Source organism: Herpailurus yagouaroundi, unplaced genomic scaffold (genome assembly GCF_014898765.1).
Source record: "Herpailurus yagouaroundi ecotype Mexico unplaced genomic scaffold, PumYag 29, whole genome shotgun sequence".
NCBI classification, from domain to species: Eukaryota; Metazoa; Chordata; class Mammalia; order Carnivora; family Felidae; genus Herpailurus; species Herpailurus yagouaroundi.
The window spans coordinates 72,983,680-72,997,712 of NW_024412377.1; the positions used below are offsets into that span (position 1 = coordinate 72,983,680).

At 36.2% G+C, this 14,033-nt stretch overlaps 1 pseudogene; it reads left to right on the forward strand.

Moving 5' to 3' along the window:
* The first annotated feature begins 743 nt into the window (after positions 1-743).
* LOC121041851 (60S ribosomal protein L29-like) overlaps positions 744-14,033 on the forward strand; it is a 53,211-nt pseudogene continuing 39,921 nt past the window's right edge.

Here is a 14,033-nt window from a genome sequence, read left to right on the forward strand (position 1 = left end):
ATCTTTTTATGACCATCCTGTGGCTCTGCTCCTATTGATAGACTTCTTCAGAGTCACTGTTTAATATTCGACTAATTCTGCTTTGTGTGCATGTTGTTGTTAGCATTAGCACACAGATGAGTGCATTAATATGCAGGCAAATACATATAAATAAATGTGAAATTTAAATGATAAATATGAAGTGAACCCTTGAGCAAACAAGTTTTTTGATCTGGTCAAGAAATAGAAAATTTGCCAGGATCCCCAAAGCCATACATAAAGACCATAATCACTTCCATCAACCCCTTGAGTAACCCCTCTCCTGACTTTTATGTTAATTGTTTAATTGCTTTTGCCTGTATAAATCAATGTGTAAATTATTTAAAATAATTTTATTTTGACAGCTTTAATAAGGTACATCAATAAAAGTGAACTGTATATATTTCTTTCTTTCTCTTTCCTACATATTATGTTTGTTTTTATACATTCTGCATATAATCACAATTAATTCATTTTTGTTGCTGTAAAGTGCTTTCCTTAATTTATTTCCTGATTTTAGTGTTGGCGACCATTGAGTTGTTTCCAGCATTTACTCATTCAAGGCTGACATAAACACTCGTGTATGTGTCTCCTGGTTAACATGGGCACCGAATTCCCTTAGGTAATCGATCTAGGAGTGCAGCTGCTAGTCATAGGCTAAATGTACCATCAGCGTATCTTCTGATACTATCCACCTGTCTTCCCAAGTCATTATAGCAATTACAATGATACCAGAAGTTCTTGTTCCTCCACCTCTTCACCAACATTTTGGATTGACAGACTCCCTCAACCCCCTCAAATTTGGTGAATATGTAGCAGTATTCCCTATGGTTGTAAGTAGAATTTTCTAATTAATTTAAGTGTTATTTAATGTTTTATTTATTGGCCATTGTAGTTCCTTTTTTTTTAAATTTATTTATTTTGAGAGAGAGAGCGAGCACATGAGAGGGGGAGGGCCAGAGAGGAAAAGGGAGAAACCAAGTAGGCTCCCTGCAGGGATCTATCACATTAACCCTTGAGATTGTGACCTGAGCCAAAACCAAGAGTTGGATGCTTAACCAACTGAGCCACCCAGGTGCCTTTGTAGTTTCTTTTTTTTTGTAAGCAGCTTGCTCAAGTTGTTTGCTCATTTAGATAGTAGGTTTTAGTTTTCCTTACTGGTCCTTAGGAGCACTTTAAATATTCAATACTAAGATACTAGGTTAAATTTGTGGCAAATATCTCTTTCCACCATAGGGCTACTATTTTAACTTGACTCTTAGTTTCTTTTGATGATAGATATATTTTAATGTTATTGAGATTAATCTTTGTGGAGATGTTAATGCTTTTTGTCTTTGTTTTAAAAGTCTCAACATATCCAGGAAACATAAAGATGGTGTGTACTATATTATTTTCTAAATCCTTTACAGTGTTGTTCTATAATAACTCATTGAAAAATCCTGTCTTTTTTCACCAATATGCAGTTACACACACATACAAATGTAAGTGTCCATGTATGCATGAGTTTGTTTAAGGTTTATGTATTCTGCTTAGTTGACATTAATTTATCATTTTTTCACTCTACTGTACCAGTGTTTTTACTGCTAAAAATTTATAATACATTTACTATCAGGTAAGTCAAGTCTCTCTAAACACCCAATTCTTCTTCAAAATTTTCTTGGATAATCTTGTGCATAAATTTTATTTATTTATTTATAATTTATTTATTTATTTGTTTGTTTATTTCATTACTTATTTATTTATTTTGAGAGAGACAGAGACAACACCAATGGAAGAGGGCAGAGAGAGAGAGACAAAGAGAATCAGATTCTGTGCTATCAGCGCAGAGCCTGATGCAAGGCTCAAACTCATGAAGTGTGAGATCATGATCTGAGCTGAACTCAGAAGCTTAACCAGCTGAGCCCCCCAGGCACCCCTGGTGCATACATCTTAAAATTCATATTGATAATGTTTGTAAAATCTGTTAGTTTTTATAGAGATGGCTTTGAATCTATAGATATTTTAGAGGAAACTTTACATCATTAAAATATTGAATTTTGGATCACTGAACATAAGGTATTTTTCCATTTATTTAAGCTTTTATAAGTGTCTCTCAGTAAAATTTTATAAAAATTTTATATGAAGCTTTCATGCATTCATTAAATCTATTTTGATATGCCTTTGGTTCCCAATCCTCTGCCAAAACTTCCAAGATCGCCATCAATGGCCAAAAAAAGAATCTGTTTTCAGTTTTCATCTTACTTGACCTCCCAGCAATATTGACAGAGTTGACCACTCCTTCCTAGATCCTTCTTTCCATATCTGCCATGACACACACAATTCTAATTTTCTTTCTAGATATTTTTTTCAGTTTACTTTTCCAGACCTTCTAAGGCTTCTCCCTTATATCTATAGTTTATCCAGCTAATTTCTTCCTTTCTCATAACTTTATATTTCTTCTGTTTACCAAAACATATATTTAAAAAATATTTTTTCCAGACCTTTCTTATAGATATCTTTCTAACTGGATATTCATACTGATGCATTAGAGTTATCCTAATATTAACACTTCTTACATTGGACCCTTGATTCCTAACTGAAATAAGTTAAAAAAAAAAAAAGAAAACAATATTTAAAAAATATCCCTTGTATCTCAATAGATTATACCAATATCTGCTAAATTTATAGTGTCTAGGATAAATCTTAGTATTAAATCTTTCTTAAAATATTTTATTATTTCCTGTTCATTTAGAAAAATAAATCTAAATTCCTTAATAGGACTACAAGACCTGATTACCTGACCTTTATATCTCTCTTCATTTTTTAACTCCTTTCTCCTCTCTCTCTCTTATGTTTTTTCATTGTCTTTGACATTTTATTTCTTTTTTCCCATGACAAGTTTTGAAGATACTCCCAAATGTTTTCTCCTGTTGATAAATCTCTCTCTTTCTTCTTTCTCTTCTGAAACCTCATTTATTATTCTGATTTCATCTTAAATGCCACTCTCAAAAGACCTTCAGTGACTACGCTGCTCTACCTAAAACAGTACTAAAATCTCCATATTATTCTTTCTCAAACTCCGTGTGTGTGTGTGTGTGTGTGTGTGTGTGTGTGTGTTTACTCTTGCATTAACTTGTAAACTCATAGAGCTCATGGAGTGATTATCACATGTGTTCTACTAACAACTGGGCTGGAACAACTGGAACAAAAAATTGATCTGAGATGTCATAAAATCATTGCTTACCATTAAGAAGAAAGATATCTTTGATTGGTTTCTAATCGTTTTTATAATGTGTTGTTTTTAAAGATTGCTATTAATACAAGTTCTTAGTGTGGAATCATGAGTATCAATTCCAACTATGACTCTAAGGTCATCGGAGTAAAATATTGTTCTAGGCATTTAAATGCTATTTTTTTATTTATTAATTTGTCACATAAGGAGGATGACTTTTAATGATGCACCTACAAGCCCAAATTGAAGCTCATCATTATAGATCTTCCTAAATCCCACAATATATTGTATGTGTTGTATATTCACATTTTATATAGCAGTTAGATCGTAACGTTAATAGGAAAAAAGTTATACCTAAAAGCATGAGTCTGAGATTTTATTCTATGATGGAGTCTGAAATCCAGATACATAATTCAGTGGCTGGCTTTAGGCATTACCCCAGAGTAATTTTTTTGTCTTTGACCTCCTTTTTGTCTTCTGTCTTTTTTAGATCATTATTTTACAACTCTAGATAACTTTCACATTGATGCTAATTATTCTCATGTCACCTATACAGCTTTTCCTTTTGCATTTAAAATTGACTAATTCCACAACAAAGGACAATAGTCTTCAGTTTCATAAACTAAAATGATTGCCATTTAAAGGAACTACCAAATGTACTTTTAAAAAACAGGATTATGAAATGGTCAGACTAACTGCAGAATTAAGGGATGTACATTCTAATACCTTAATTTTACAAATAAATTGTTTGAGACTGATCAGTTTTAATATGCTCAATATTTAACTTTTCAAGTGTCACTTGTAATTTTGTTTCCATATTCTATACTTTCAGGAAATATTTAGGGATAAGTTTTATTTATTTTTTTTTAAGTTTATTTAATTATTTTGAGAGGAGGGTAGACAGAGAGAAAGAGAATGGGAGAGAGGCAGAGAGAGGGGGAGAGAGATGGAGAGAGGGGGAGAGAGGTGGAGAGAGGGGGAGAGAGAGAATCCCAAGCAGGCTCTGTACTGTCAGTGCAGAGCCTGATGCAGGTTTCAAACTCATGAACCAAGAGACCATGACCTGAGCCAAAATCCAGAGCTGAATGAATGCTTAACCGACTGAGTCACCCAGGTACCCCTAAGAAGAATAAGTTTTAAAAACACTTTCAATGAATCCCAAATTTGAATTAATTCTGTGCCTGCTTGATATCCTCAGAGATATTACTGGATTAAATGAGAATGCCTATGTAACAGTGAAACCGAGTAAATTCATCTGCTAGGTCTGCCATAACAAAATAACACAGATCAAGTGACTTCAACAGAGATGTATTTTTCTCATCGCTCTTGTGACTTTGGGTCCTCGTGAGTACTGTCTTCCTGGTCTGCAGATGGTCACCCCTTACTGTAACTGCTTTCGTGAGCGGAAAGAGGACAGAGACTGGGGGCAGGAGGGAGAATATGGGAAAAAGCACCCCTCCCCAAAAGCAGCTGGAGAGAAAGTGGAAAATTGGAAACAGCTGCAGGGCCTAAACTAAAAAGGGAGAAAGGAGAGAGGAGAGGGTTTAACTTCCATTAAAACTGTAAACAAGGGGAGCGCAAAGGCTGCAACTCTGCAGCTCCATACCTGGTGGTGCTCTGATGGGAAACGTGAATCTACAGGAACAGAGTGGCGTCTGGGAGGTTCTCAGGCCACACGGGGAAAAGTGGTTCCATTGCTGGAAGGACATTTGGTAGAGGCTGTGAGGCAACCTGGGCCCAGCAGACACCAGAGAGCGGCCACATTCACTGATGCTGGAAAAAAGGCCATTAAAGGTGAAGCCTGGTGCCAGATGGGTGTTGAGATTTTCGATAATCCCTGAAATGCTGCTGCTACACTATCTCGGGAATCTCTTCTGGGGCAGGCTGGCATCTGACCACAGTCTCTAGGAATTGGCAGCAACAAAATAATGCTAACTTTCCTGGTTGCAGCCCATATTTGGCCATAGCTTAGTGAGACCCTCCCTCAGAGGGGTGGAAAGGGTCAAAGCCACAGTCCCTCAGAAGTAAGGGCCTGGGTAAAACAGCCACATCTGAGACAAAACTCAGGAGAGAGGTACTACCTGGGGCTCAGTTAGGGACAGTGTAAAAGCAGGGAGTGGATGAAAGCTGAAGACAAAGGATGGATGCGTGATGGCTGATTGGGGAGAACAGAATTCCGATACTGGAGACTGGGTATCTGGATGATGCCATTTTCACCGATCCCGTGCATGTGTATATGCACCTACTAGCGCCAAACAATCCACCCCCAGTAGACTAGCACCGCCATCTAGTGGAGAACGGTGCCATTACAATAAGCCCCGCCCAACTGGGCCAACCTTGCTCTTCAAGTGTCACCACCTAATTATGGACAATAAAGTGCTTCATATTCTGACTTCTAGGGGAAAAACGAAGTAATTTCAGTCGTATTTCAGTTTGTTAGCAGGTCGATCTATTCAATATTGTTTCTTTCTTTCTTTTTTTCATTCCTTTTTCTTGAGAAGAGAAAAAATTCATTTTTATTTTCAATTTTTATTAAAAATAATTTCTTTATTTTTTACTTTTGTGTAATTTTTTTTCAAATTCTAGTTTACTTCCATCATTTCATTTTAGTCTACTTCATTGTATTCATTTTTTCAAATTTTCAAATGATTTTTTTTCTTCTTTCCTCTTTTTTTTTTTAATCTATCAAGCCACTTTTAACCCCCAGACCAAAACACACCTAGGATCTAGCATCATTTATTCAATTTTGTGTGTGTGAGTTTAATTTTTTAATTTTAATTTTTTAATTTTAATTTTTTCTACTCATTAATTTCTTTTCTCCCTTCAAAATGATGAAATGAAGGAATTCACCCAAAATAAAGAGCAGAAAGAAATGACAGCCATGGACTTAACCAACACATATAAAAGCAAGATGCTGAACCAGAATTTAGAATCACGACAGTAGGAATACTAGCTGGAGTCAAAAATAGATTAGAATCCCTTTCTGCAGAGATAAAAGAAGTAAAGAATAGTCAGAATGAAATAAATGCTATAACTGAGCTGCAATCAAGAATGGATGCCGTGGTGGTAAGGATGGATGAGGGAGAACGGAGAATCAGTGATGTAGAGGATAAACTTATGGAGAATAATGAAGCAGAAAAAAAGAGGGAGATTAAGGCAAAATAGCATGATTTAAGAATTAGAGAAATCAGTAACTCATTAAAAAGGAACAATATCAGAATCATAAAGGTCCCAGAAGAGGAAGAGAGAGAAATAGGGGTAGAAGGGTTATGTGAGCAAATCATAGTGGAAAACTTTCCTAACCTGGTGAAAGACACAGACATCAAAATCCAGGAAGCACAGAGGACTTCCATTAGATTCAACAAAAACCGACCATTAACAAGGCATATCATAGTCAAATTCACAAAATACCCAGGCAAGGAGAGAATCATGAAAGCAGCAAGGGAAAAAAGTCTCTAACCTACAAGGGAAGACAGATCAGGTTTGCAGCAGACCTATCCACAGAAACTTGGCAGGCCAGAAAGGAGTGGCAGGATATATTCAATGTGCTGAGTCAGAAAAATATGCAGCCAAGAACTCTCTACCCAGCAAGGCTGTCAGTTAAAATAGAAGAAGAGATAGAAAGTTTCCCAGAGAAACAAAAACTGAAGTAGTTTGTGGCCACTAAACCAGCTCTGCAAGAAATTTTAATGGGGGACTCTCTGAGGGGAGAAAAAATGAAAATATAAATAAATAAATAAGTAAATAAATAAATACCAAAGCAACAAAGATTAGAAAGGACCAGAAAACACCACCAGAAACTCCAATTCTACAAGCAACATAATGGCAATAAATTCATGTCTTTCAGTACTCACTGTAAACGTCAATGGACTCAATTCTCCAATCAAAAAACATAGGGTAAGAGAATGGATAAGAAAGCAAGATCCATCTATCTGCTGTTTACAAGAGAGCCACTTTAGACATAAAGACACCTTCAGGTTGAAAGTAAGGGGATGGAGAACCATCTGTCATGCTAATGGTCAACAAAAAAAGCCGGTGTAGCCATACTTCTATCAGACAATCTAGACTTTAAAATACAGACTGTGGGGCGCCTGGGTGGCGCAGTCGGTTAAGCATCCGACTTCAGCCAGGTCACGATCTCGCGGTCCGTGAGTTCGAGCCCCGCGTCGGGCTCTGGGCTGATGGCTCAGAGCCTGGAGCCTGTTTCCGATTCTGTGTCTCCCTCTCTCTCTGCCCCTCGCCCGTTCATGCTCTGTCTCTCTCTGTCCCAAAAATAAATAAACGTTGAAAAAAAAAAGATTTAAAAAAAAATAAAATAAAGACTGTATCAAGAGATGATGAAGGGCATTACATCATGATCAAGGAGTCTATACACCAAGAAGACCTAATAATTGTAAACATTTATGCACCAAATGTAGGAAAACCCAAATATATAAATCAATTAGTCACAAACATAAAGAAACTCATTGATAGTAATACCATAATAGTAGGTGACTTCAACACCCCACAGCAATGGACACAATGTCACAGCAATGTACAGATCATCTAATTAAAAAATCAACAAGCAAACAATGGCTTTGAATGACACACTGGACCAGATGGACTTTTAACGGATATATTCAGAACATTTCACCCTAAAGCAGCAGAATATACATTCTTCTCCAGTGCACATGGAACATTCTCCAGAATAGACCATGTACTGGGACACAAATCAGCCCTAAGTACAAAAAGATTGAGAATATACCATGCATATTTTCAGACCACAATGCTATGAAACTCGAAATCAACCACAAGAAAAAATTTGGAAAGGTAACAAATACTTAGAGAATGAAGAACATCCTACTAAAGAATGAATGGGCTATCCAAACAGTTAAAGAGGAAATTAAAAAGTATATGGAAGTCAATTAAAATGATGACACCTCAACCCAAACCCTTGGACACAGCAAAGGCGGTCATAAGGGGAAAATATATAGCAATCCAGGCCTTCCTAAAGAAGGAAGAAAGTCCTCAGATACACAACCTAACTTTATGCCTTAAGGAGCTGAAAAAGAACAGCAAATAAAACCCCAAAACCAGAAGAGGACAGGATTCACAAAGATTAGAGCAGAAATTAGTGCTATCAAAACCCAAAAAACAATAGAACAGATCAATGAAACCAGAAGCTGGTTATTTGAAAGAATTAGAAAAATTGACAAACCACTAGCCAGTTTGATAAAAAAGAAAAAGGAAAGGACCCAAATAATAAAATCAAGAATGAAAGAGGAGAGATCACAACCAACACAGCAGAAATAAAAATAATAATAAGAGAATACTATGAGCAATTATATGCCAATAAAATGGGTAATCTGGAAGAAATGGACAAATTCCTAGAAACATATACACTACCAAAACTAAAACAGGAAGAAATAGAAAATTTGAACAGACCCATAACCAGTAAGGAAATCGAATTAGTAATCAAAAATCTCCCAGAAAACAAGAGTCCAGGGCCAGATGGCTTTCCAGGGGATTCAAACAAACATTCAAGGAAGAGTTAACACCTATTCTCTTGAAGCTGTTCCAAAAAATAGAAATGGAAGGAAAACTTCCAAACTGTTTCTATGAAGCCAGCATTACCTTGATTCCAAAACCAGACAGAGACCCCAGTAAAAAGAACTGTAGACCAATTTCCATGATGATCATGGATGCAAAAATCCTCTACAAGATATTAGCCAACCAACTCCAACAATACATTAAAAAAATTATTCACCATGACCAAGTGGGATTTATACCTGGGTTGCAGGGCTGGTTCAATATCCACAAAACAATTAACGTGATTCATCACATCAATAAAAGAAAGGACAAGAACCATATGATCCTCTCAATAGATGCAGAGAAGGCATTTGACAAAATTCAGCACCCTTTTTGATAAAAACCCTCAAGAAAGTAGGGATGGAAGGATCATACCCCGAGATCATAAAAGCCATATATGAACAACCCAATGATGAAATATCATCCTCAGTGGGGAAAAACTGAGAGCTTCCCCCTAAGGTCAGAAACCAGACAGGGATGTCCACTCTCACCACTGTTATTCAACAAAATATTGGAAGTCTTAGCCTCTGCAATCAGAAAACACAAAGAAATAAAATGCACCCAAATTGGCCAGGATGAGGTCAAACTTTCACTCTTCGCAGATGACATGATACTCTATATGGAAACCCCAAAAGATTCCACCAGAAAACTGCTAGAATTGATTCATGAATTCAGTAAAGTTTCAGGAATTAAAATCAACGCACAGAAATCAGTTGCATTCCTAAACACCAACAATGAAGCAATGGAGAAAAAACAAGGAGTAGATCCCATTTACAGTTGCACAAAAAACCATAAAATACCTAGGTATAAATCTAACCAAAGAGGTGGAAAATCTATACACTGAAAACTATAGAAAGCTTATGAAAGAAATTGAAGAAGACACAAAAAATGGAAAAAGATTGCATACTCCTGGATAGGAAGAAACAAATATTGTTAAAATGTTGATACTACCAAAGCAATCTATGTATTCAATGGTATCCCTACCAAAATAACACCAGCATTCTTCACAGAGGTAGAACAAATAATCCTAAAATGTGTATGGAACCAGAAAAGACCCCGAATAGCCAAAGCAATCTTGAAAAAGAAAACCAAAGCAGGAGGCGTCACAATCCCAGACTTCAAGCTATACTACAAAGCTTTAATCATCAAGACAGTATAGGACTGGCACAAGAACAGACACTCAGATCAATGGGACAGAATAGAGGACCCAGAAATGGACCCACAAATGTATGGCCAACTAATCTTTGACAAAGCAGGAAAGAATATCCAATGGAATAAAGACAACCTCTTCATCAAGTGGTGCTGGGAAAAGTGGACAGCAACATGCAGAAGAATGAACCTGGACCACTTTCTTACACCATACACAAAAATAAACTCAAAATGGATGAAAAACCACAATGTAAGACAGGAAGCCATCAAAATCCTCGAGGAGAAAGCAGGCAAAAACCTCTTTGATCTTGGATGCACAACTTCTTATTCAACACATCGCCAGAGGCAAGGGAAACAAAAGCAAAAATGAACTCTGGGACCTCATCAAAATAAAAAGCTTCTGCACAGCGAAGGAAATAATCAGCAAAACTAAAAGGCAACAGACAGAATGGGAGAAGATATTTTCAAATGACATATCATATAAAGGGTTAGTATCCAAAATCTACAAAGAACTTATCAAACTAAACACCCAAACTCAAATAATCTAGTGAAGAAATGGGCAAAAGACATGAATAAACACTTCCCCAAAGGAGACATCCAGATGACCAATTGACACGTGAAAAAATCCTCAACTTCACTCATCATCAGGGAAATCCAAATCAAAACCACAATGAGATATTACCTCACACCTGTCAAAATGGCTAATGTTAACAACTCGGGCAACAACAGATGTTGGCGAGGTTACGGAGAAAGAGGATCTCGTTTGCACTGCTGGTAGGAATGCAAGCTGGTGCAGCCACTCTGGAAAACAGTATGGAGGTTCCTCAAAAAAACTAAAAATAGAACTACCCTACAACCCAGCAATTGCACCACTAGGCATTTATCCACGGGATACAGGTGTGCTGTTTTGAAGGGACACATGCACCCCCATGTTTATAGCAGCACTATCAACAATAGCCAAAGTATGGAAAAAGCCCAAATGTCCATCGATGGATGAATGAATAAAGATGGTGTGGTATATATATATACAATGGAGTATTATTCAGCAATCAAAAAGAATGAAATCTTGCCATTTGCAACTCTGTGGATGGAACTGGAAGGTATTATGTCAAGTGAAATTAGTCAAAGAAGACAAATATGTCTTCACTCATATGAGGACTTTAAGAGACAAAACAGATGAACGTAAGGGAAGGGAAACAAAAATAATATAAAAACAGGGAGGGGGATAAAACATAAGAGACTCATAAATATGAAGGACAAACAGAGGGTTACTGGAGGGGGTCTTGGAGGGGGATGTGCTAAATGGGTAAGGGGCATTAAAGGAAGCTACTCCTAAAATCATTGTTGCACAATATGCCAACTAATTTGGATGTAAATTAAAAAAAATAAAACTAGGGGGTGCCTGGGTGGCTCAGTTGGTTAAGCATCTGACCTCAGCTCAGGTCATGATCTCCAGTCTGTGAGTTCGAGCCCCACATTGGGCTCTGTGCTGATGGCTCAGAGCCTGAAGCCTACTTCAGATTCTGTGTTTCCCTCTCTCTCTGTCTTCTCCCCACTCATGCTCTGTCTCTCTCTGTCTCAAAAATAAATACAAACATTAAAAAAATTTAAAATAGATAAATAAATAAATAAATAAATACAATTTTAAAAATTAATTAATTAATTAATTAAAAAATGTTTTGAAGTATTGCAGTTCTAGTTGTAGGGGGAGAGGAAAGAAACATTTAAATTACATTGTAGAAAAACAGATATTTTCACACAAAATACTCAATGTCTATTTTCCTGAATAGATAAAGATGTGTGTGTGTGTGTGTGTGTGTGTTTTCCACTCTAATGGTACTTTCATGGTCAATCTGTACTATCAATTTTGCAGTAGGTGATTGTTCTCCAACCATTAGCTTTGACTACCACAGCTGTCCTCAGTGTATGATAATCAAAGCTTCTAAGTTTTTTTTATCTTGCTTTCTTAATAAAATTTTAATCTTTTACTAAACAACCCTCAGGATGTGCTATACAAGATATTCCATGATATACAGTTAATTAAAATGATTACAATTTCAGCGTACTTGGTGGCTCAGTCAGTTGAGTATCTCACTCTTGATTTCATTTCAGCTCTTGATCCCGGGGTCATGGAACTGAGTGCTGTCATGGGGTCTGCACCAGGTGTGGAAACTGCTTAAGATTCTTTCTCCTTCCCTCTGCCCTTCCCCACCCCCCGCAAGAAAATTGTTTTAATTATTAAGCATTCTACAGTTCATACTGTAATTTATACAATTTATTCTTATAAAACAATCATTTAATAACAAATATGATAATATAGACAAAAATATAAGTGGCATGAGAACAGAAAGTGATGCATACATACATAGAGGCACAAATGTGTGTTTGTATGTGTGTGTGTAGTTAAGAATGATTATGCCTGGTTACTAAAACTGTATGGAACTCAGACTGCTGAAACTAGGAAAGAAAACAAAAAAATCCAAAGAGAAAAATAAATTATTTCTTTGTGTGTTTTTTAAAATTTTATATAGTTTTTCATAAGAATTTGTATTCTTTCCCAACCCAGGCCCATCATCTTAAGAATTTCATTTTTTGGACAGTCTACTCCCTTTCCAATGTTTGATGTATCCACATTTAATGTAAACTAAAATTTGGCTTTTTATGAAAGCCATGAAAAATATACTTCACATTAATTTATCTCTTCTCAAATACCTTATTAATGATAAAAATTAATCTTGAGGATGATTAGTTATTTAACATGACTTTTTGACCTGGATGACACTCTTTTAAGTTGGAGGCCATATTGAAGAATCTTAAATATTCTCATCATTAAAATGAGTATAAGTGCATTTACCATTGTTTTGAAGGAGATCAGCTTAACTAAAGCAAATAAACACTCAATACACTTTAAACAATATTGCTTTAAAAGCATACAGATATATTTGTTTTCAAAAATTTGCCATGCCACATGTAAATTATTTCATGATTTTCAAGAAAACCCAAATCCTAACAAGTCAAGAGGACAGAATGTTTTCTTGGTTCTTTGAACTTGGAAAGTAATACCAGAACATTAATTCTGAATATTTTGTGTATCAGATTAAAATGTGACTTTTAAACTTTTAGTGGGGGACTTAGTTTGGTGGCGACAGAGGAGGAATGAGAAAAGGAGCAAGTAAAAAATAATACACATTTTATTAAAACAGTGGTGTTCTAGAGGAGGGGTCAAGATGGCAGAACAGCAGTGAAGATTTTTTTGCATCTCTCATCCCTGAAATGCAGCTAGATCAACACTAAACTGTCCTGCACACCTAGAAAACTGATTTGAGGGTTAACACAACAGTCCACACAACCTGAACCACAGAACTCAGCAGGTACGCAGCACGAAGAGGTAAACTGGGGGAGAGAGAAGCTGCAGAGGGCAGGGAGCTGTTTTTGCTTGTGGAGAGAGGGCAGAGATGGGGGGAATACGGGAAAAGCACACTGTCCAAAAAAAAAAAAAAAGCAACAGAAGAGAAAGTGGAAAAGTGGAAACAGCCTCAATGTTTACAACAGTGACATCGACAAAGCCAAAGTATGGAAAGAGCCCAAATGTCCATTGATGGTAAAATGGATAAAGAAGATGTGGTATATATATACAATGGAGTATTACTCGGCAATCAAAAAGAATGAAATCTTGCCATTTGCAACTACATGGATGGAACTGAAAGGTATTATGCTAAGCGAAATTAGTCAGAGAAAAGTATCATATGACCTCACTCTATGAGGACTTTAAGATACGAAACAGATGAACATAAGGGAAGGGAAGGAAAAATAATATAAATACAGGGAAGGAGAGAAAACATAAAGGACTCTTAAATATAGAGAACAAACAGAGGGTAGCTGGAGGGGTTGTGGGATGGGGGGATCATCTAAATGGGTAAGCGGCATTAAGGAATCTACTCCTGAAATCACGGTTGCACCATATGCTAACTAACTAGGATGTAAATTAAACAATAAATAAATTTTAAAAATAATAAAATAAAATAAAACAAAACAAAATGATAAAATAAAATAAAATAAAATAAAATAAAATAAAATAAAATAAAAT